We start from the raw sequence: 21,745 nt of genomic DNA on the forward strand, positions 1-21,745 counted from the left end.
AAGACTAAAAACAACAGTGAGAAAAAGTTGTGTGTGCATACTGTATGTCTGTGTATCAAAAATCTACTAATGCACATATTGATGTATGGAGAGCTATCTATTTATCTGTCTAAAATAAGGGTTGACTGATAGTAGTTACGATGTGCTGGCTACAGCTCAGTACAGACTAGGTTGAGGTCGAGAGGAGAAAGGGATATGAGTGTATGTAGAAAAAGCTCATATGTAACCGATTCAGCTCCACATGTGCTATATTCCGTGTGTCTGGCAGGAAAGGGAGTGCATGGGGTACAGTTCAGTTTGTATAAGTTTCTGAGAGGGAAGAATTTAAATGGGGCACCTGCTGGGGCAGACTGACAGGAAAAACGTAATTCATCATACCCGAAGTCTAGATGGAAAGTTTTTTTGACTTCTATGCCGTGGGTCATAAGGTTCACACTGTAGTGTGCTTCCAGCACTCCCAAATCTTTACCCTTTAGTGAGAAAAAAATATGATTTATTATCACATACACAGGATAGGTGCAGTGAAATGTTGTTTTGCAGAGTCAGCTGTAGTAGTATGACGCCCCTGCAGCAAATTAGGGTTAAGTACCTTGCTCAAGGGCACATTGACAGGTTTTTCACCATGTCGGCTCAGGTTTTCATTCAACTGGCCTAACCTGCTGCCCTCTACTCCTACAGTTTCTGTTAGTCACAATACAAAGACATTTCTTTACAGAAAAAGTTACTCGTCCACTAACTTGAGGCGATCAGATCAAGCCATTATGGCTCATGTTTGCCCCCTCCAGCTATGCAGTTGCATTGTCTGTTGAGTTTATTTTATTTTTACAGGGACAGTGCACTTTAATCAATGTTTCAGTAAAAGTGACGGTTTTAGCCAGCCGGCTAATTTTCAACCACAGTCCCTGGGCAGGTTATTAAAAACAATTACAATATAGACAATCATTGAGCAGTGAGCACACGCAGAGCAACATAGGACAAGCAAGACGTAGCATACAGACAGAGCAACATAGAACAAAAAGCAGCAAGACAAAATTCATAAAAGCAACAAAGTGTTTCCACACCTCACAAGCTACAGACAACAGACAACATGGAAAGCGGCAACACACAGCTAGGGATGTTGGGAAACAACAATAAACTCAGACTGGTGAAACTCATGGCAGGCTGTCTGGCTGGTCATTAACAATGTCCCTCCCTGAGACTGTGTGTCATCCCTCCAGGACATTACCACCTCAGCACCAGACCCCCGGTGTTAGAGTGATAAATCACACACTAACGAGCCAGCCTGCGAGGACAAAACAGGGTGCTGCCCTCCCTGTCACTCTCCCTGTCACAACAGAGGTGACAGACCAACTGGAGGAGGAGTGAGAGGTAGGGCAATGGGAATTCTCAGGTTAACATCCAATCCACTCTGGTCGTGTCTCTCGTGACGTGAACATGCCCCCAAGTTCTGATGCTGAATTTGTCTCACGTGACGTGAAAATGCCCCGAGCTGAGCTCCGAGTTTGAGTATAAAGCTGTTGTTGTGAGTAAGATGTCTATTGTCTACTCTAAGACTGAGTATGTCTCAGGATTAGGTCGACAATGAAAATAAAATGATAACGGAGAGTGGTGGAACGTTCTATACGTTATAGCTATTCGTGAAACAGTCCCTTTTGCGAGTTACAATTATTTAATTTCCAAAACCGTTTCTAGTAAAGTATAAATAGCTGTCAAGACTTGAGTAAGTAAGTATTTTATTTTACCAGGAAAGTCAGTTAAGAACAAATTCTTATTTTCAATGACGGCCTAGGAACAGTGGGTTAACTGCCTGTTCAGGGGCAGAACGACAGATTTGTACCTGGTCAGCTTGGGGATTCAAACTTGCAACCTTTTGGTTACTAGTCCAATGCTCAAACCACTAGGCTACCCTGCCTTGGATAAGTAAGCTTTGTCTGAGCCTGAATGGCCCATAGTCTTGACTAAACAGGAATATAAGCAGAATAGGACACGCATCGATATCCTGAATGAAACAATATGCCAGGGTTCCTCAACTGGCGGTCTGTGGCCCGAATCTGGCCCGCGAGTGAATTTATTTGGTCCCACAATTTTTCTGAGCAAATTTATTTAATTATTTTTGATGGACATAAAAGATTCTAAAAACACCAGCAAATCGTCTCCACGTGATTTTAATTTTGGAAATCTGTTCCAAAGTATTCTCACACATAATAGAGAGAGACACGTGATCGTATACAAATGTAAGCAAGAAATTATTATGTTTTAGTCATATATTATATATGTTTGGGTTTCTTGCGGTCAATTAGCAGTCTACAAATTATTTGCAATTATGTTCTGGCTCCCTGACCATCCACTCAAGATAAACCGTCCCACGGCTGTATGTAGTTGATGATCCCTGGTATTGACCATCTATTCTTGAGTGCATGTCCTTAGTTATGATGCTGGAAACACATGGTGAAGATCAGCCATTAATAAAGCTGAACTAACTAATGTAGTTCCACTCAGACTGAGGAGCTATTGGGACCCTTAAAGATGACGAGTCTTCCAGCAAGCTGCTGATGTGTGTGTGTGTTCATGAGAGTGTGCATGAGAGTGTGCATGTGTGTGTGCCTGTGTGTGTGCATGCGTGTGTGCCTGTGTGTGTGCCTGTGTGTGTGCCTGTGTGTGTGCATGTGTGTGTGCCTGTGTGTGTGCATGTGTGTGTGCCTGTGTGTGTGCATGTGTGTGTGCCTGTGTGTGTGCCTGTGTGTGTGCCTGTGTGTGTGCCTGTGTGTGTGCCTGTGTGTGTGCCTGTGTGTGTGCCTGTGTGTGTGCATGTGTGTGTGCCTGTGTGTGTGCATGTGTGTGTGTGCCTGTGTGTGTGCCTGTGTGTGTGCATGCGTGTGTGCCTGTGTGTGTGCCTGTGTGTGTGCCTGTGTGTGTGCCTGTGTGTGTGCCTGTGTGTGTGCATGCGTATTGCTGAGCTAATCCCTTTCAGACACCGCTGGATGTACCGTGCTACGGGCGTCCCCTCTCACCCTCCGCCATCATAATCAGAAGTGACAACGTCCCTTTGTCCAACATGGGGGAACCCTCTTAGATAGCTTCACATATGGGCTCCAAAATACTTCAACATACCCAGACTGAGAATTAATGAATGCCTAATAGGTATTGTCTTTTCATGAACCCAAAACACAAGACGTAGACAAAAAATATGGTCCACTTGACGAAAAAAAGGTATGGCCCCGATATAAACTACTGTCCCATGTGACTTTGTTTTGTTTAGTCTCCCTCTATGGAGTTAGTGTGTAAATCAGTAACTAAGTCAGAGGTAAAGCACTATCAGCGATCTGCTCCCAGCCCATGGCGCCCAGCCTCCCACTGGGCCAAGTCAGTGTGTGGCTTCGCTCCAGATCCTCGGGGACTCCGCTCCAAAGTTTAGTGTTTGCCGAGCAGAGCTGAGCTGCTTGTCACAGTTGGATACACCCATAACGACACAAAAAAACTCTCTCTCTGAGAACACAGATAACAAAGCCAGAGATCCCAGCTGAGTGCTGTACAAGCACATGCACACACACAGTGAGAAAAATGTCCAATGTTGACTGTGCCTGGTTCCAAAACAATAGGGACAGATTGGCTGCATTCTATGTACTGCTAATTAAAAGGAATGATTCACAGTCTTCCTATTTTAGCTCAGGAGTCTTCTGCATAATTTGAGAAACCAGTGTCCACAACAAACATATATTTCTATTGGAATTCATTGTGTTACAGAGCTTTACTGAAGATGCCTGATAGAACTTCACATTACTGATGCGTTTGATCTATTTCAAATTTCCCTCTCCAGTTCCTAATGCCCACCAGGGAAAAGCTAGGTTTGTTATTCATTAAATGACTCCCTTTCTTTAAAGGTAGACTCGGCAATATGATGTTGATGCAGAAAGCAAACAGCATAGTGGGTCAATTTCCGCAACATCTAAGAGCGTTAAAGCGCGAGGCTCAACTTCTCCACTGTTTTGGTCCCGTGGCTACCACACAGTAACAGCCTGAAGCGAACCCGTGCACCGTGCACCACAGACACTGTGTGTGACTGTGTGAGAACTAAGCGTTGCATCTCGCTCATTTCAATATCTGCGGTGCCACTCGTGGCAACATCATTCGCTGAGTCTACCTTTAAAATGGAATTCAAATTGAGCTAGGTGCCTTTGTCCCTCCAGTGGTGTGTGCCCTTTGTTTTCATATTGTGGATTGTGTGCTGGGTTTTCTAGCGCATGCTAGCGTACCTGTAGACTTCCAGTTATTGCGCTAACGCTAGTTAGCATTGGCTCGCAAAACTACCAGAATTGCCAGATTGTTTGCAGTATCCCTTTATGCCTGAGGGTAAGGGGTTTGATACTGGCAACCGTCGGTTATTGCTGTTAGACAATGTAGACAGTGTGCGCACCAGTATCACTTCAGGACACTGGCAAAGGGACGAGCGTGCAACTGTAATGAACAAGACATTTTAAGCACTAAATGTAAGGATTGTGTGACTTATTCCGACAGGAGAAGATTACAGATGTTGTACTAGTCATGTATGAACAATACATTGACACGGAGTCCAAAGCGTGAAGGTTTACAAAATACTGACGTAGTTTTCAAGGTCCCATTTTAATCTCTTTAAATGAATGGACGGCTTTGAATGGTTCTGGGGGGGGCTACTGTACTAGGCCCACTGACTGTTTGTTTTGTCATGGTCAACATATGACTTAATAAAGCGGCGTTCAGCAGTTGAAACAATTTGAAAGTGTGCTCCCCGCTCCTGTTTCGGGAAAAATCTGAAGGATGGGACTGGAGAAATGTAACCACTCTCAAATTTGTAGACAGAGCTATGTATGCAAGGACTGACCGTCCAAAAGTATAGTCTTAACCATATTATAGGGCTATATAGTGTTTGTTTGCGTTTATTTAGTTAACAAACATTGGAGTAAAAAAGCTTATATTTTGTGTTCTGATGGGGTAAATAGTTGAACTAAATTGGAGCATTTCTAAGTAAAATTCTGTAAGAATCGATGGGTACATATAATGAATTTATATATCCAAACATGTAGCAACTGCAGTTTCCACCTTTAACAGAAGTTGTCGGTTTCCCTTAGTAGCCTATTCAATGAACAGAGTGATTCATTTTGGAATTTAACTGACACAAAAACTCTCCAAAATACGCTTGGCAGACATTTATCTCCACCCTAATGCTCTTTCGTTATGTCATAATCTCAACATTTCCCTCCAAGAAATAATCCATGTCTCTTTCAACGAGAGTTAAGTGCAGCAAAGTGCATTGCAGTGGACCCACACTGTGTTTTTGTTGTTTCAGAGAGAGAGGGAGCAGCAGCAATAGGATAGGTGCGTTAGTAGACAGGGCCTATTGGCTGTCGACTTGGCAGCCGTACGTGACATTCACGGATAATGACAGCCGCTAGAAGGACCATGTCTCAGTTGGTCTCAGGTTCAGACTTGGGCAATAGTGGGGGTCAGAGACGGACTCAACATACAGACTCAACATGTAGGGCAATTCTGACAAATGCCAGAGGGGCTGGTCCATCGTTAGCCCAGCGGGCCTGTCTAAAGTCGAGTTTTAGCCCGGAAATATCATTATTTTTTTGATAATAATGGGGGCCTTGAGGAAGAATGGGCCGGTGTGTTATACACTGGTGGGGTATAAGGACATGCTCTGGGTCTGTATATATAGTGTCTCAGAGTGCTGATCCAGGGACAGTTTAGCCTTTTAGATCATCATTTATATTATTATATGGACAGAGGCGACCTGATCCTAGATTAGCACTCCTTCTCTGAAAGGCATTGTGAATACTGGAGATATTCAAGAAGGACTCGTAAATCAGATGCACACCCCGGCCGTCAAGCACCTTTTTCTTTGTCCCAGAATGGTCCCAAAAATAAGCCATTATCTCAAGTGTATGTTTCCCCTTCGTCGCCAATAGCTGCTTAACTATGTTCCTGTCTGTCGATACGAATGGGGAGCACGCTTCCATAGAGGCTGTACATTTCGGGGAAACGTTTGAGTCACTGCCAACCTTGTTAAACTGGATTACAAATCCGGCACTTCCAAAGTAACTTTTCTTCGTGTTTTATTGTCTTGTGTTTTTATTATTTCCACTTGATTTCCTCGTTTAAGTGTGCCAAACACCTACGTATTGAAATGTTACACCAGGCCATGTGATTAAGAACACATTGGGGTGAACAAATGTGGCGTGTTTGTCTGTCTGCCCAGTTTTTGGTTTTCTGTTGTCACGTTTTCCTTCAGTCAATGTAGTGATTGAGGTTCCAGATACCTTTGTTGTACAGTATCAGTCGAGGTGGACATTTAAAAAGACTAGAGAATTAACCAATGCCATTTTGGACCATAGATGTTGTACTTGTAACCCAGATGTTTCAAGCGTTCAAGTCTCTGCAGGCATGGTCTCTCTCTCTCTTTCTTTCTTTCTTTCTCTCGGTCTCGTTCTCTCTTTCTTCCGTTCTTCACCCTAATGCTTTATAATTACTGTGTGTGTGTGTGTGGGGGGTCACAAGGTAGACCACTGACCAGCCCAGGGCACTTTTGAAACAGCCGGCCAACAACTCAGTCACAACAGGACCTTTGTTAACTCATTAGTATAGTACTCCAGTACTACAGCCTGTCTGGTTCAAACTACACCGGACCGTATGTTTATCAAGCACTTTAGCTGGTTCACATATTTACATGTTTATTTGAACAACATGGTCTCTATGCACCATTACCACAATGGGGTCCAATTAGAAGTTGTCTCAATATTTAGAGTGGGACTGACCTCTCACCTCATACTGAACCAAGCAACACACACACACACACACACACACACACACACACACACACACACACACACACACACACACACTTTTCACAAATTACTGTACATCTGACAGTCTAACGTTGAAATGTAGTCTTTGTCTAATGCAAATGTTTCATCTTTTCTCAAAGAGATGTTCTGTTACTTCACCAGTACACCACTGTGAATAACAGACTGGCTCTACTGTATCTGTCTTCCCTCTGGTCTAGCCAGGCAGCGCTGGGCTGGTTTCAAGCTGCACACTAGCTGTAGGACTTGAGTGACACCAAATCATTTGCTTCCCGTCCGAGCTGTAATTGGGTCAGATGACTGGCGTGCTACAGCGGTTTAAATCCCTCACATAAATATAGACTGGAAGACTCGCTTGCTATGCGGAGCTCCCCACACGATCCCCCCTCCCTTTTTCGCTACATTACTCCAGAGTCCAACTAGCTCTTCCTCATGCAAACAACCAAGTGAGTAATCAAGAGTCCTCGTATGTTGATTACTTTACGTTACGTTGCTGTAATGTAAAGTAACAACTTACAATAAATTTATGTAATGTAAAGTACCACTTTACAATAAGTTGCTGTAATGCAAAGTAACACTTTACAATAAGCTCTTATAGCTAAGTAGTAACACTGCAGTTACTACAGTAACAGCATAGTTATTTGTTAGTGTTACGAGTACTACAAGTATTACAGCAGCGTTAATGCCAAGTGTACTGAGTTGATTCGGTCCATGGGGTAGTGCCTCAATGGTAATCCGCTCTGGATCCCTGGAACCTAAACACTGTAATACGGTGTTGGTAATAAGAGAACTCATGTTTCATTGTACGACAAAGCCCAACTATGCCTTTAAACAAATAAAAAAATGGCAAGTAAGCATTTCATTGTATCCTGACGCATAAACATTAAGTTGATTTTGTTTTGGATCAGCACTCTGAGACACTTTATAAAATACAGGACCTGGACGATTAATGGAAAAATGTGCTACTTTCTTTGCAAGTTTTATTCTGACATCTAAGTTGCAAAATAATACCAGGCTCTGAAGTACTAGATTCTTTGTCGTGAAATATGAACTATTTCATTTTTTACTGGGACTCTTTTACGGCCTCCTGGAATCCACACATTATATTGACTCCTGTGGCAACAATACTGAACGAATGAACACATTTTAAGTGCAATACTAGAGCAATAGTATGCAAAAGTCAGGAATACAAAATACAAGTGAACACAAATACTATGTAATATAGGACGTAATAGAAGACGTTATATATTGAGAAATAAAAGAATATACTATGTCAAGTAACAGTATACAGAGCCTTGAGAAAGTATTCACACGTCTGAACTTTTTCCACATTTTGTTGTTACATCCCGATTTTAAAATGGATTCAATTGAGATGTATTTATTTTCTGTCACTGGCCTACACACATTACCCCAAAATGTCAGTGGAATGATGACAGTGTCTTCAGAAGGTATTTTTTATGGCCAGCCTAAATGAACAGAAGGTATTCAACCCCTTTGTTATGGCCAGCCTAAATACAGTGTCTTCAGAAGGTATTCAACCCCTTTGTTATTTTTGTTATGGCCAGCCTAAATACAGTGTCTTCAGAAGGTATTCAACCCCTTTGTTATGGCCAGCCTAAATACAGTGTCTTCAGAAGGTATTCAACCCCTTTGTTATGGCCAGCCTAAATACAGTGTCTTCAGAAGGTATTCAACCCCTTTGTTATGGCCAGCCTAAATACAGTGTCTTCAGAAGGTATTCAACCCCTTTGTTATGGCCAGCCTAAATACAGTGCCTTCAGAAGGTATTCAACCCCTTTGTTATGGCCAGCCTAAATACAGTGTCTTCAGAAGGTATTCAACCCCTTTGTTATGGCCAGCCTAAATACAGTGTCTTCAGAAGGTATTCAACCCCTTTGTTATGGCCAGCCTAAATACAGTGTCTTCAGAAGGTATTCAACCCCTTTGTTATGGCCAGCCTAAATACAGTGTCTTCAGAAGGTATTCAACCCCTTTGTTATGGCCAGCCTAAATACAGTGTCTTCAGAAGGTATTCAACCCCTTTGTTATGGCCAGCCTAAATACAGTGTCTTCAGAAGGTATTCAACCCCTTTGTTATGGCCAGTGCCAGAAGGTATTCAAATACAGTGTCTTCAGAAGGTATTCAACCCCTTTGTTATGGCCAGCCTAAATACAGTGTCTTCAGAAGGTATTCTTTGTTAACCTAAATACAGTGTTCAGAAGGTATTCAACCCTTTGTTATGGCCAGCCTAAATACAGTGTCTTCAGAAGGTATTCAACCCCTTTGTTATGGCCAGCCTAAATACAGTGTCTTCAGAAGGTATTCAACCCCTTTGTTATGGCCAGTACAGTGTCTTCAGAAGGTATTCAACCCCTTTGTTATGGCCAGCCTAAATACAGTGTCTTCAGGTATTCAACCCCTTTGTTATGGCCAGCCTAAATACAGTGTCTTCAGAAGGTATTCAACCCCTTTGTTATGGCCAGCCTAAATACAGTGTCTTCAGAAGGTATTCAACCCCTTTGTTATGGCCAGCCTAAATACAGTGTCTTCAGAAGGTATTCAACCCCTTTGTTATGGCCAGCCTAAATACAGTGTCTTCAGAAGGTATTCAACCCCTTTGTTATGGCCAGCCTAAATACAGTGTTCAGAAGGTATTCAACCCCTTTGTTATGGCCAGCCTAAATACAGTGTCTTCAGAAGGTATTCAACCCCTTTGTTATGGCCAGCCTAAATACAGTGTCTTCAGAAGGTATTCAACCCCTTTGTTATGGCCAGCCTAAATACAGTGTCTTCAGAAGGTATTCAACCCCTTTGTTATGGCCAGCCTAAATACAGTGTCTTCAGAAGGTATTCAACCCCTTTGTTATGGCTCTTTCAGAACATCAGATATCTGGATTTGGGTGAAGGAGAAATGGTGGGGGCTTGGGCGGGTTGCTGTGGAGGGTGCCGGGCAGTTGACCGGGGTAGGGGAAGCCAGGTGGAAAGCATGGACAGCCGTAGAGAAATGCTTATTGAAATTCTCAATTATAGTGGATTTATCAGTGATAACAGTGTTTCATAGCCTCAGAGGAGTGGCAAGCTGGGAGGAGGTGCTCTTATTCTCCATGGACTTTACAGTGTCCCATAACTTTTTTGAGTTTGTACTACAGGATGCAAATTTCTGTTTGAAAAAGCTAGCCTTAGCTTTCCTATCTGCCTGTGTATATTTGTTTCTAACTTCTCTGTACCCCACACCTGCAATTATCTGTAAGGTTCCTCAATTGAGTAGTGAATTTAAAGAACAGATTCAACTACAAAGAGCAGGGAGGTTTTTCAATGCCTCTTTGAGCATGGTGAAGTTATTAATTACACTTTGGATGATGTATCAATACACTCAGTCACTACAAAGACACAGGTGTATTTCCTAACCCAGTTGCCGGAGAGCAAGGAAACTGCTCAGGGATTTCACCATGAGGCCAATGTCATTGGTCATCGTTTCAGAGTTTAATGGTTGTGATTTCAGATTTGAGGATTTGCCTAACGAAACTGTGGTTACTCCACAATACTAACCTAAATGACAGAGTGGAAAGAAGGAAATATTCCAAAACATGCATTCTAAATGCAACAAGGCACTAAAGTAATATTGCAAAAAGTTTGGCAAAGAAATGTACTTTTTGTCCCGAATACAAAGTTTGGGGCAAACCCAACACGTCACTGTGTACCACTCTTCATATTTTCAATCATGGTGGTGGCTGCATCATGTTATGGGTGTGCTTGTCATCAGCAAGGACTATGGAGTTTTTTAGGATAAAAATAAACGGAATACAGCTATAAGCACAGTCAAAATCCAAAAGGAAAACCTGGTTCAGTCTGCTTTCCAACAGACACTGGGAGACAAAAATACCTTTCAGCAGGACAATAACCTAAAACACAAATCTAAACTGGAGTCGCTTACCAAGGCTACATTGAATGTTCCTGAGTGGCCTAGTTACCGTTTTGACTTAAACTGGCTTAAAAATCTATGGCAAGACCTGAAAATGGCTGACTAGCAATGATCAGCAATCAACTTGACAGAGCTTGAAGAATTTTCAAAAGAATAATGGGCAAATATTGTACAATCCAGGTGTGCAAAGCTCTTAAACTTACCCAAAAAGACTCAGCTGTAATCGTTGCCTAAAGTGCATCTACAAAGTATTGACTCGGGGGTGTGAATACTTATGTAAATTAGATACTTCTGTATTTCATTCTCAAAAAACATGTTTTCACTTTGGGTATTGTGTGTAGATGACTGAAAAAAATGAATTCCGTCTGTAACATCAAAATGTGAAATAAGTCAAGGGGTATGAGCCCTGTAATGAAGTAAAAAGTGAATAGTGACCTGCTGAGTAGCAACGTAGAGTAGCAAAACTCCATGGTATTACATAATAGCAGCTGTGTGTGTGTGTGTGTGTGTGTGTTTGTGTTGAAGAGGGTGTGCAGAGAGTCAGTGCGAGTCAACTTAAGGTGCAGGTGGTTGGCAGGTAGGTGGGAAGCCAGGGGTTAGTTGTTCAGCAGTCTTATGGCCTAGAGGCAGACACTGTCTCTGAAGCTGTTGGTCTGAGCCCTGATGCTCCGATACCGCCTGCCAGGATGAGTTTGACCTTTAAGATCATAATGACTATCGGAGACCGATCTGAGATCTGCTCTACGGAGACTCTTTATGAATATGGACCCAGTGTGCTGGAGGTTTGGGGTTCATTCACGTGTTCATGTTCATTCACACAAGGCCATCTCACTGTGTGACCGATAAACCACCTCACACTTGTGATTTGTGTCACGTGTTTGTCGCAGAATCCCATGATGCACCTCCGATGGTCACCCATGCCTCCTCTCTCTCTCTCTCAACATGTGAGCGGCTGGCTCTTCCAACAAAAGGCTTCTGTGTTTGCAGCACACCGCAGTTAGTCTGCCTCCTCCCCCTCCCCAAAACATTTGCATGCTGCATGGAATAGTGCAATGTTCTTTTTTCTCCAAATGCCTGCAACTCATTGAATCTGAAATTAAAATGGTTAGGCAGTGTCCCCCCCTACTCTCCTACTCTCTGTCTGAAGCAGAATCATGCAGACTCACTGCTGGTATACCAGACCTACTTTGTTGCGAAATAGGAAGCCAATTCTAGATTTTATTTTGGATTGGATGCTTAATGTGAGTCTGGAATGTGAGTCTGGAAGGAGAGTTTACAGTCTAACCAGACACCTAGGCATTTGTAGTTGTCCACATATTCTAAGTCAGAACCAGAGTAGTGATGCTGGACGGGCAGGCAGGTGTGGGCAGCAATCAGTTGAAATGATTGTGAATTGAAGGAGAAATGCAGCCACAGTGATTGGATATACTGTTCTTGAATGGACTATCCACTCCATCGTTTTTTTGTTCGATTTCTATGAGGTTTGTGGAAAATGTATACCAAGAATATAAATTCATCTTTTATATTTTTGCAGATCCTTTAGCCTGACTAGCCAGCCACGTCCACTACCATTTCCTCTCCATAATGAGTCTGGATTTGCTTTCCTCCCCGACGTCTTGTAGAATGCGAACACATTCTGAACATTCTCATTGGTCCCAGAAACCGATGGGTTGGGCCAGAGCCTGCCTTCACGGATCATGAATCACGTCATTGGCTTTGATAATCTGATTGGTTAGAGACTTCTACGATGGCAGTTTCATACTGAATGTATGGAGTGACCAATAGAGCAGTGGACGTCTCCAGGCAACAGATCCTTGAACATGAGCATGTCGTAGTGGAGGTGAGGGGAATATGCTGCCTACTTCAAGTAAGTAAGTTGAGCTTTTTCAGCATTCTACAGTCAGGAAAAAGCAGTGTCCTGAGCATGAAGTTTGTGCTTGTAGATCGCTAGACTGCTCTAAGCAATCTGTGGTCTGATTTCATCTGAGCCAAACTGGCTGCTTTGATGTCTCTGATGGAATTTGCGTCAACATCCTCCCCTATAACACCCCCATCAGTGTAACGCTCTCGCTGATGCTACATTCTCATTTCATTCATGCAGAAGGATGGAGTATTGCTAGTATACTGTGTCATCCAGGCACCGATCCCAAACACTGAGAACACAGTGGGAGCCTCCAACAGGTCCTTCACTCATGCTGCCAAACATACCCTCGTAAAACTGACTATCCTACCGATCCTTGACTTCGGCGATATCATTTGCAAAATAGCTTCCAACACTCTACTCAGCAAATTGGATGCAGTCTATCACAGTGCCATTCGTTTTGTCACCAAAGCCCCATATACTACCCACCACTGCGACCTGTATGCTCTCGTTGGTTGGTCCTCGCTTCATATTCGTTGCCAAACCCACTGGCTCCAGGTCATCTATAAGTCTTTGCTTGGTAAAGCCTTATCTCAGCTCACTGGTCACCATAGCAGCACCCACCCGTAGCACGCGCTCCAGCAGGTATATTTCACTGTTCACCCCCAAGCCAATTCCTCATATGGCCACCTTTCCTTCCAGTTCTCTGCTGCCAATGACTGGAACAAATTGCAAAAATCACTGAAGCTGGAGACTTATATCTTCCTCACTAGCTTTAAGCACCAGCTGTCAGAGCAGCTCACAGATCACTGCACCTGTACATAGCCCATCTGTAAATAGCCCTTCCAACTACCTCATCCCCATACTTTTTATTTGATTTTTAAATATCCTTTGCACCCCAGTATCTCTACTTGCACATTCATCTTCTGCACATCTGTCATTCCAGTGTTTAATTGCGTAATTGTAATTACTTTGCCAATAGAGCCTATTTATTGCCTTACCTCCCTAATCTCACCTAATTTGCACACACTGTATATATACTTTTCTACTGTGTTATTGACTGTACATTTGTTTATGCCATCTGTAACTCTGTGTTGTTGTTTGTATCACACTGCTTTGCTTTATCTTGGCCAGGTCACAGTTGTAAATGAGAACCTGTTCTCAACTGGCCTACCTGGTTGAATAAAGGTGAAATAGAAAAAATACAAACATATTTGGATATGAATTTAAATATATTTGAAAATATTCCCAAGAAAAATCTGCTAAGCTAAGCTGCTGTGTCTGTGTCTTTACCCTGTGTCCCCTGTCTTTAGATCAGGTGTCCCGGTGACCAGAGGCCGTTGCTGATTCCTATCTGTTGTTGGGTAATTGTCTCTGCTCTCCCCCTCTCAACCTTTCACCTTTTCTGATGTTACAGAGGGGTACATCAACATATGAATAGAGGAGAAAGGGAAGGTTCCTCACTGGAACTAATTGGTGTTTGTCTCAAGTCACTCAATGATGTTGTAAAATTATTTTATATAAAATGTTTGCAACACATATGCATTACTTAGTTGCTATTAAAACAAGGAATGTCCATGTCGGCATCTAGCTCCTTCCTCAAACCTGCAGAAATAAAATGGTCAAACTACACTACATATACAAACGTATGTGTACACCCCTTCAAATGAGTGGATTAGGCTATTTCAGCCACACCCGTTGCTGACAGGTGTATAAAATTGAGCACACGGCCATGCAATTTCCATAGACAAACATTGGCAGTAGAATGGCCTGACTGAAGAGCTCAGTGACTTTCAACGTGGCACCGTCATAGGATGCCACCTTTCCAACAAGTCAATTCATCAAATTTCTGTCCTGCTAGAGCCTCCCTGGTCAACTGTAAGTGTTGTTATTGTGAAGTGGAAACACCGCATAATGGTAGGCCACACAAGCTCACAGAACGGGACCGCCGAGTGCTGAAGCGCGCAGCGCATAAAAAATGGTCTGTCCTCGGTTGCAACACTCACTACCGAGTTCCAAACTGCCTCTGGAAGCAATGTCAGCACAATAACTGTTTGTTGGGAGCTTCATGAAATGGGTTTCCATGACCGAGCAGCCGCACACAAGCCTAACATCACCATGCGCAATGCCAGTCATCGACTGGAGTGGTGTAAAGCTCTGCACCATTGAACTCTGGACCAGTGGAAACACTTTCTCTGGAGTGATGAATCACGCTTCACCGTCTGGCAGTCCCACAGACAAATCTGGGTTTGGTGGACGCCAGGAGAACGCTACCTGCCCAAATGCATAGTGCCAACTTTAAAGTTTGGTAGAGGAGGAATAATGGTCTGGGGCTGTCTTTCATGGTTCAGGCTAGGCCCCTTAGTTCCAGTAAAGGGAAATCATAATGCTACAGCATACAATGACGTTCTAGATGATTCTCTGCTTCCAACTTCGTGGTAAAAGTTTGTTCAAAGCCCTTTCCTGTTTCAGCTTGACAAAGCCCCTGTGCACAAAGCAAGGTCCATACAGAAATGGTTTATCGAAATTGATGTGGAGGAACTTGACTGGTCTGCACAGAGCTCTGACCTCAATCCCATCGAACATTAATAATCTCGCAGTACATTTGGATCAGAGTACAGATGTAGGATCTTAATTAGACCTATAATTGTCACAGCAAAATAATCCCGCAACAACAGGATTTGAATGTTTAGTCCGTAATGTTTCTTGATCGTTGGTTTGGCTATTTTGTTAGGCTACATGGAAAGTGCAATACTGTTACTAAATCAAATCAAATTGTATTTGTCACATGCTTAGTAAACAACAGGCGTAGACTATCTTTTTTAAAAATGTTTATTTCACCTTTATTTAACCAGGTAGGCTAGTTGAGAACAAGTTCTCATTTGCAACTGCGACCTGGCCAAGATAAAGCATAGCAGTGCGAACAGACAACACAGAGTTACACATGGAGTAAACAATTAACAAGTCAATAACACAGTAGGAAAAAAAAGGGGTGTCTATATACATTGTGTGCAAAAGGCATGAGGTAGGCGAATAATTACAATTTTGCAGATTAACACTGGAGTGATAAATGATCAGATGGTCATGTACAGGTAGAGATATTGGTGTGCAAAAGAGCAGAAAAGTAAATAAATAAAAACAGTATGGGGATGAGGTAGGTAAAAATGGGTGGGCTATTTGCCGATAGACTATGTACAGCTGCAGCGATCGGTTAGCTGCTCAAACTAACAGTTTAATTCTTACTTACGGGTTCTTTGCCAACAATACAGTTAAAGATAAAAAAATAAAACATGTAAATAGTGACGCAAAGAAATAAATAAACAGTGAATAACAGATATCAAGTTGTGTTAATGTGTTTTTCAGTGAATTTCTGTAAATCACAAAGCTAATCTACATTTCCTGGGGTACAGGGGAATTCTCAGTGAGAAAAGATGAATCCAGTCGAAGCATGTATCAGTAGTTTAAACAATAACAACAAGTTGTCCTCGCTCGTTTCGGTAACAAGTTGAGGGATGGGGCTGGAGAGATTTAACCACTCTCAAAGTCATAGACTGAGCTATGGATGAAAGTACCGACCATCCATGATATACAAACTATAGTTTTAACCATGTTTTCAGGCTGTATAGTGTTTGTTTACGATTTACTTGGTTTTGAGTAAACCAAGCTTATATTTTGGGTTCTGATCGGATACGACAGTTGGACTAAAGCTCATGAAGCATTTCGAAGTTCCATTCTTCAGGAATCAATGGGTACATATTGTTAAAGTCCGGAGACCTGGCAGTTTCCCCTTTTAACAGAAGGTGTTGATTTCCCTTAGTCGACTATTCCATGTACAGAGGGATTCATTTAGGCAAAGTAAGATCCAACATCTGTAGCTAGCTATCCACATGGCTGACTTTCTCTGTTATAAGATGGATATCATGTACATTATACACAGGATATTAGATTAACAGATCAAATTGTTTTCCAGTGGAAAATGTCTGAAGTTGAATCAAAAGGGCTACATTGCTGGCAAAGTTTATCACATTTCTTTGGAGAAATAGCAGCAGTGTGGTGTTTTACAGAATGAGTATAATAGTTTCTATTATTTTCTGGAAACTGAATAACTCAACTTAAGCAGTTCTCTCTAGCGTTCTCTCTCGTGTCTCTGGTATATAAGGTGGGTTAGTTTTGACACTCTCTTCTATAACCGTGTGGTTTCCCTGTCTGAGGTGAAAGAGTCTAGAAACGTTATAACGAGAAGCTCAAATGTGTACATTGTAGTGTACAGTCTAGCTCGTCAGCGCTTGCTCCTGTCTCTGGTTTGGTTTGAGGTGGGTTAGATTTAACATTCTCCTCTGCAACAGAACAGCTTCCTGTTGGTGCCTGCAGTCCAGGCCTAATCACCAGATTATGACACGATAAAGGCAGGGTGTGTCACATGACTTGCCTCTGGAGCCCTAGAGCACTGAACTCCCTCTCTCTCTGTGTCTCTCCCTCTCTCTCTCCCTCAACTGGCTGTGGAATCCATTTCTGTTTCTGCAGACTGTTCAATCTCATCTAGTGGATGTATTTCCCAATGCAAATAAGAATACAAACTATGCACATTTTCATGCACCTCTTAAAAACTCCTCAGACATTTTAGGAGTTTGTTAGACATACTGTAATATTCAATAGAACTAAAAGAGACACATCATGACATCTTCAAACTAGGCTAAACTGTAACCTAGTTTAAAGGCAGCCTGTTTGTATGTAATACCATTGCATTTACCGCAGTACTTTGGCTCAAATGACATCAACATACACGGTAATACCCTTCCTAAAATGTTTTCCTTGGATCTACACTAATAGATGACCTCAAACACACCTCACCCACTCCTGTTTGTAAGTTCATCCCAGAAACCCCCAACCCCCTAAATGAGGGGCCTGAACTTGGTCCTGCCTCTGCACCTTACACCCCCAACCCCCTCAATGAGGGGCCTGAACTTGGTCCTGCCTCTGCACCATACATCCCCAACCCCCTAAATGAGGGGCCCGAACTTGGTCCTGCCTCTGCACCATACACCCCCAACCCCCTAAATGAGGGGCCCGAGCTTGGTCCTGCCTCTGCCCCATACACCCCCAACCCCCTAAATGAGGGGCCCGAGCTTGGTCCTGCCTCTGCACCTTACACCCCCAACCCCCTAAATGAGGGGCCCGAGCTTGGTCCTGCCTCTGCACCATACACCCCCAACCCCCGAAATGAGGGGCCTGCCTCTGCAAAGTACACCCCCAACCTCCTAAAAGAGGTGCCCGAGCCTTGGTCTGCCTCCGCACAATTCACATAGTCTAATTGAAGGCAGATGTGGAACTCTGTTTCTCTGTGGTACCTATTCACATTGAGGTATGTGTGCTCCTCTCTCTCTCTCTGTAGTGTACAGTAGGAGTCTCTTTTACCTCCACAACTGTGCTTTGACATCTATTCATCAGCGCTTCGTCCACGCAATGTGTTTCAAATTCGACTTCAGTGTTGCGTTTAGTGAATGAATAGCGATCATTTGAATATCTGTAGAGACAGAGCAATACAACGAGACATCGGAAGTCCGACTTTGTCAGACTCGGTAAGGTCGGTTCGGTTTCAGTTCGATTATTAAAAAAGTATCACTGTTTTCGATTTTGGTTTCGATTACTTGAGTTGAATGCTGTAACAACACAGAACAAAACAATGAATAAAAGTCCCGTGATGGTAGTGACCGCCCATTACTGCTTATCACTTATTTACTATCATTTATTCACATTACTTTACTTCAATCAAATATTTCAGTTGTTTAAATTACATTTGTTTTATTTGATGACTTTATTTCATTCCAAGTCATCTCATCTCGATAGAGCTGTGGCCTATGCTGTCTGACAAAATCACTATTTTAGTAGTTCTTCAAAGTCCATAAGGCATACTTGTATGACTGCTGAATATCAACTATCAATCTCTTTGATCATGCATTTTCAGGTAGAGATACCTCACAAATCACCTGCTGCTCTCTACATCCCCTCACGATAGTACACTCTTGTCTCTTCTGTAGCAGGTGTAAAATAAACACAGACCGGACAAGTAGATGCACAATGGATTATGGTCACTGTAGTTAATTACCACGTTTTATGTGCTAAACTCTGTGGAATATTAGCCTGTTGGAAACTACAACTCCCTTCTATATCGCACAGTTCAGGCTGGATCTGATTTATCTCTAGAGAAACTATGCAATGTGTGCCATTGAGCTCACAGAAAGTAAAAAAAATGAAATGTAATTCAAATAATTTAACCGGTATTGGTCAATTAGTTATTTAACAAATTAAAAATAACAGAAATAGCAGTTAATCGCTCAGCACTATAAGTCAGACTTTTTTGATGTCTCAAATTCAGATTGAAATATGAGCGTCACTCTGGTGACTCTGTGGTGACTGTGAAAAGTCTCTATAGCTACTTTTTCATCAAATACCTGGTTGCGTCCCAAATTGCACCCTATTCCCTATATAGGTCACTACTTTTGACCAGAGCCCTATGGGGCACTACATAAGGAATAAGGTTCCATTCAGGATGTAAACACTGACACAGATGTCAATGATAACCTGTCTGACTGGCTTTTTCTCTGGTTATGGGTTGGGTCCATCCTTTCCCATCCACTTCTGCCCTGATCTCACACAACTCGCTCAGCAGGAAGTATGACTGGGTCATTTGCAAGCCCTGCACACGCAAACTGCCACAAGTCATTATACAACAACCGTACTATTAGCTGTGTGGTGTGCTTACAGTTAGATCTGCTCCGCTAGCATTAGCCTTGTTTGTTCTGTACCTTTTGAGATGATCCAAACAGTCAAGCCCCACTACGCAATCTTGCCTTGTACTGTTGTCTTCCTATCAGGGAAGCACCACTTGTGCGTTTCATTTGGATTGACTCTTGCTGAGTGGCTTACTTACTGACGTCAGAGTTTCTTACTGTTGACGGCAGCAACAGAACCCAAGCCTTAGATTTGATCCTGAAACACAGTTATCATTTTCTGTTAATACTGCAACCAATGTTAGTGGTACATATCATCTCTGTGCTGGTTTCCAATGGCGTCAATATGCATTGACTGCATGGCCCTGTCCTCCCATAACCAGGTCCCTAGAAGTCTATGTTGATAGGTTGGGGTTGATCATGAGCCCAGACTGGACTGGAAATGTGTAACCTTGGGGTTTACCCCTCTGAACCAACAGACCTCAGATCATGGGAGACTCAGTCACCCCGGACTGGCCCTGACCCTGACCCTACACGGCTTAGCATGTGTTATTGACCTGTGCACACCAAGCTGCTATACAGATAAAGCCCTGTGTCGTGTGTGTGTGTGTGTGTGTGTGTGTGTGTGTGTGTGTGTGTGTGTGTGTGTGTGTGTGTGTGTGTGTGTGTGTGTGTGTGTGTGTGTGTGTGTGTGTGTGTGTGTGTGTGTGTGTGTGTGTGTGTGTGTGTGTGTGTGTGTGTGTGTGTGTGCCTGTGTGTGTGTGTGTGTGTGTGTGTGTGTGAAACCAAACAAACACGCAACTGTGTAAACCGGCAACATGCTTCACAACCCACCCAACCTCACACAGCACACTCTCCAACCCCTCTGCCTCCCTCTACACCAACCATCCACCATTCCCTTTGTCTCTGCGCCACAGTCAATATATCTGACTAAACTTGATGAACTGTTGTGCACCGCAAAGTTAATTTCTTTCAGAGTGCACGGTAGCCATGGCGACCACCTTATTAGTGCGCTGAAGCCATCTGCTCTAAACATTAACCGGAGAGCGGCTGAGTGGACAAAAGCTGCACTGGCAGGGAGTACATGTGCTTTACTCATTGATCCTACTCAGAGTGGATCGATAGAAAGCCACATTTGTGGTTGTTGCTGCTATGGTAGTGTTCGGCCATTTTGATTTTCTGTGTTCTCAAAACCAGACTTATTTTAGTTTCTTTGTTTTGGCTTGCTGGAGCTTGGAGCTGCATGTCCAAAATACTGAGATATACTACATTTCAACATACTGAGATATACTACATTTCAACTGCTCTTTTCTCCCAGTGTTGCTGTGGAAGTCCGTATTTAGACGGTGGTTTAGTATTACCTTGCTGACTGTATGTTGCCTTTGCACTGTAGCACTGTTGGTGACGCTTTTGTGAGCAATCGCTGTTAATGATTTAAATAAAAATGGAATTGAATACCTTATATGATTGGTCTGTTACACTTGACTGAAAGCATCTTTACCCACTGACCCAAGACTCATCTATCATTAAGCGAAAAACGTATGTCATTTTCAGGCCAACTTATGAGGGATCCCAATGTTTCTATTCTGCATCCGGACCTGGCAGTATACTTAGCTCACCTCACTGGGACATTTATTTAGCAAATGCTTTGTTTCTGTTTGAACGATCCAAATCCAACCCAGGGTGCCTTTAAACAGGAAGGGGAGGAGCCTTTAAACAGGAAGGGGATGTGCCTTTAAACAGGAAGGGGAAGTGAACAGTAAACAGGGTGCAGGGAAACATATGAAAAGGAAATCATAACATTAGACACACATGGCAGTGGAGGAATCCAAAACCCCAAACGCCTTCTCAACAGATCTTATCATTAAATAGAATAGGGCTGATCTGTATGAACGACACATGAGAACTAGATCTAAAATAGGTAGAAGTTGCACACAAAACAACAACAACAAATAGGCCAGTCATTTTACATCTCTTCTCTTGGTAACATTTAACATTAAGTTGCTCTTGTGTAGTAATAACAATGTGTTACACAATACTTTAGTAATATCATTTAAATTATAGGCATTATGTTAAGTTACATCCAAAGCATGAATGCAGTGCGTGCCCCTGGACCTAAGTGAACGAGAAATATTAGTGATGTTCTCCACTGTTTGAGCTCAGCTGGCAAAATATTGATATCCTTCCACCGCATTGGTTTCCAAGCAGCCTGACCTAAACCACTGTTGCTATGGTCCCTCTTTTCCCTCCACTCAACTGACATGAGGCACGTGACTCCCTCTCCTTATATGAAAGCAGCAGGATCACTAATCACTCTGAGTGAGGGATGCATTCTACGAATTAAGGTTCCCAGAGAAGAACATTGAGGCACCACTAATCAAGTGACAG

At 42.8% G+C, this 21,745-nt stretch overlaps 1 protein-coding gene and 1 long non-coding RNA gene across 4 annotated transcripts in view; one reads left to right on the plus strand and one right to left on the minus strand.

Annotated features, from left to right (window-relative positions):
• Positions 1 to 21,745, minus strand: part of tet2 (tet methylcytosine dioxygenase 2) — a 57,542-nt gene that overhangs the window by 26,567 nt on the left and 9,230 nt on the right. The gene's annotated exons all lie outside the window — the stretch shown is intronic.
• LOC127929200 (uncharacterized) lies at positions 8,405 to 9,706 on the plus strand. 3 transcript variants are annotated; one of them, XR_008133820.1, is made up of 5 exons: positions 8,408 to 8,577; positions 8,627 to 8,920; positions 8,982 to 9,030; positions 9,252 to 9,447; positions 9,495 to 9,706. It is a non-coding gene; the product is annotated as an uncharacterized LOC127929200 (long non-coding RNA). The 3 variants fall into 3 exon arrangements; XR_008133819.1 differs by lacking the exon at positions 8,982 to 9,030 and adding an exon at positions 9,114 to 9,162; XR_008133817.1 differs by lacking the exon at positions 8,982 to 9,030 and having other exon boundaries at positions 8,405 to 8,577.

The sequence above is a fragment of the Oncorhynchus keta genome, unplaced genomic scaffold (genome assembly GCF_023373465.1).
Source record: "Oncorhynchus keta strain PuntledgeMale-10-30-2019 unplaced genomic scaffold, Oket_V2 Un_scaffold_5722_pilon_pilon, whole genome shotgun sequence".
NCBI lineage: Eukaryota > Metazoa > Chordata > Actinopteri > Salmoniformes > Salmonidae > Oncorhynchus > Oncorhynchus keta.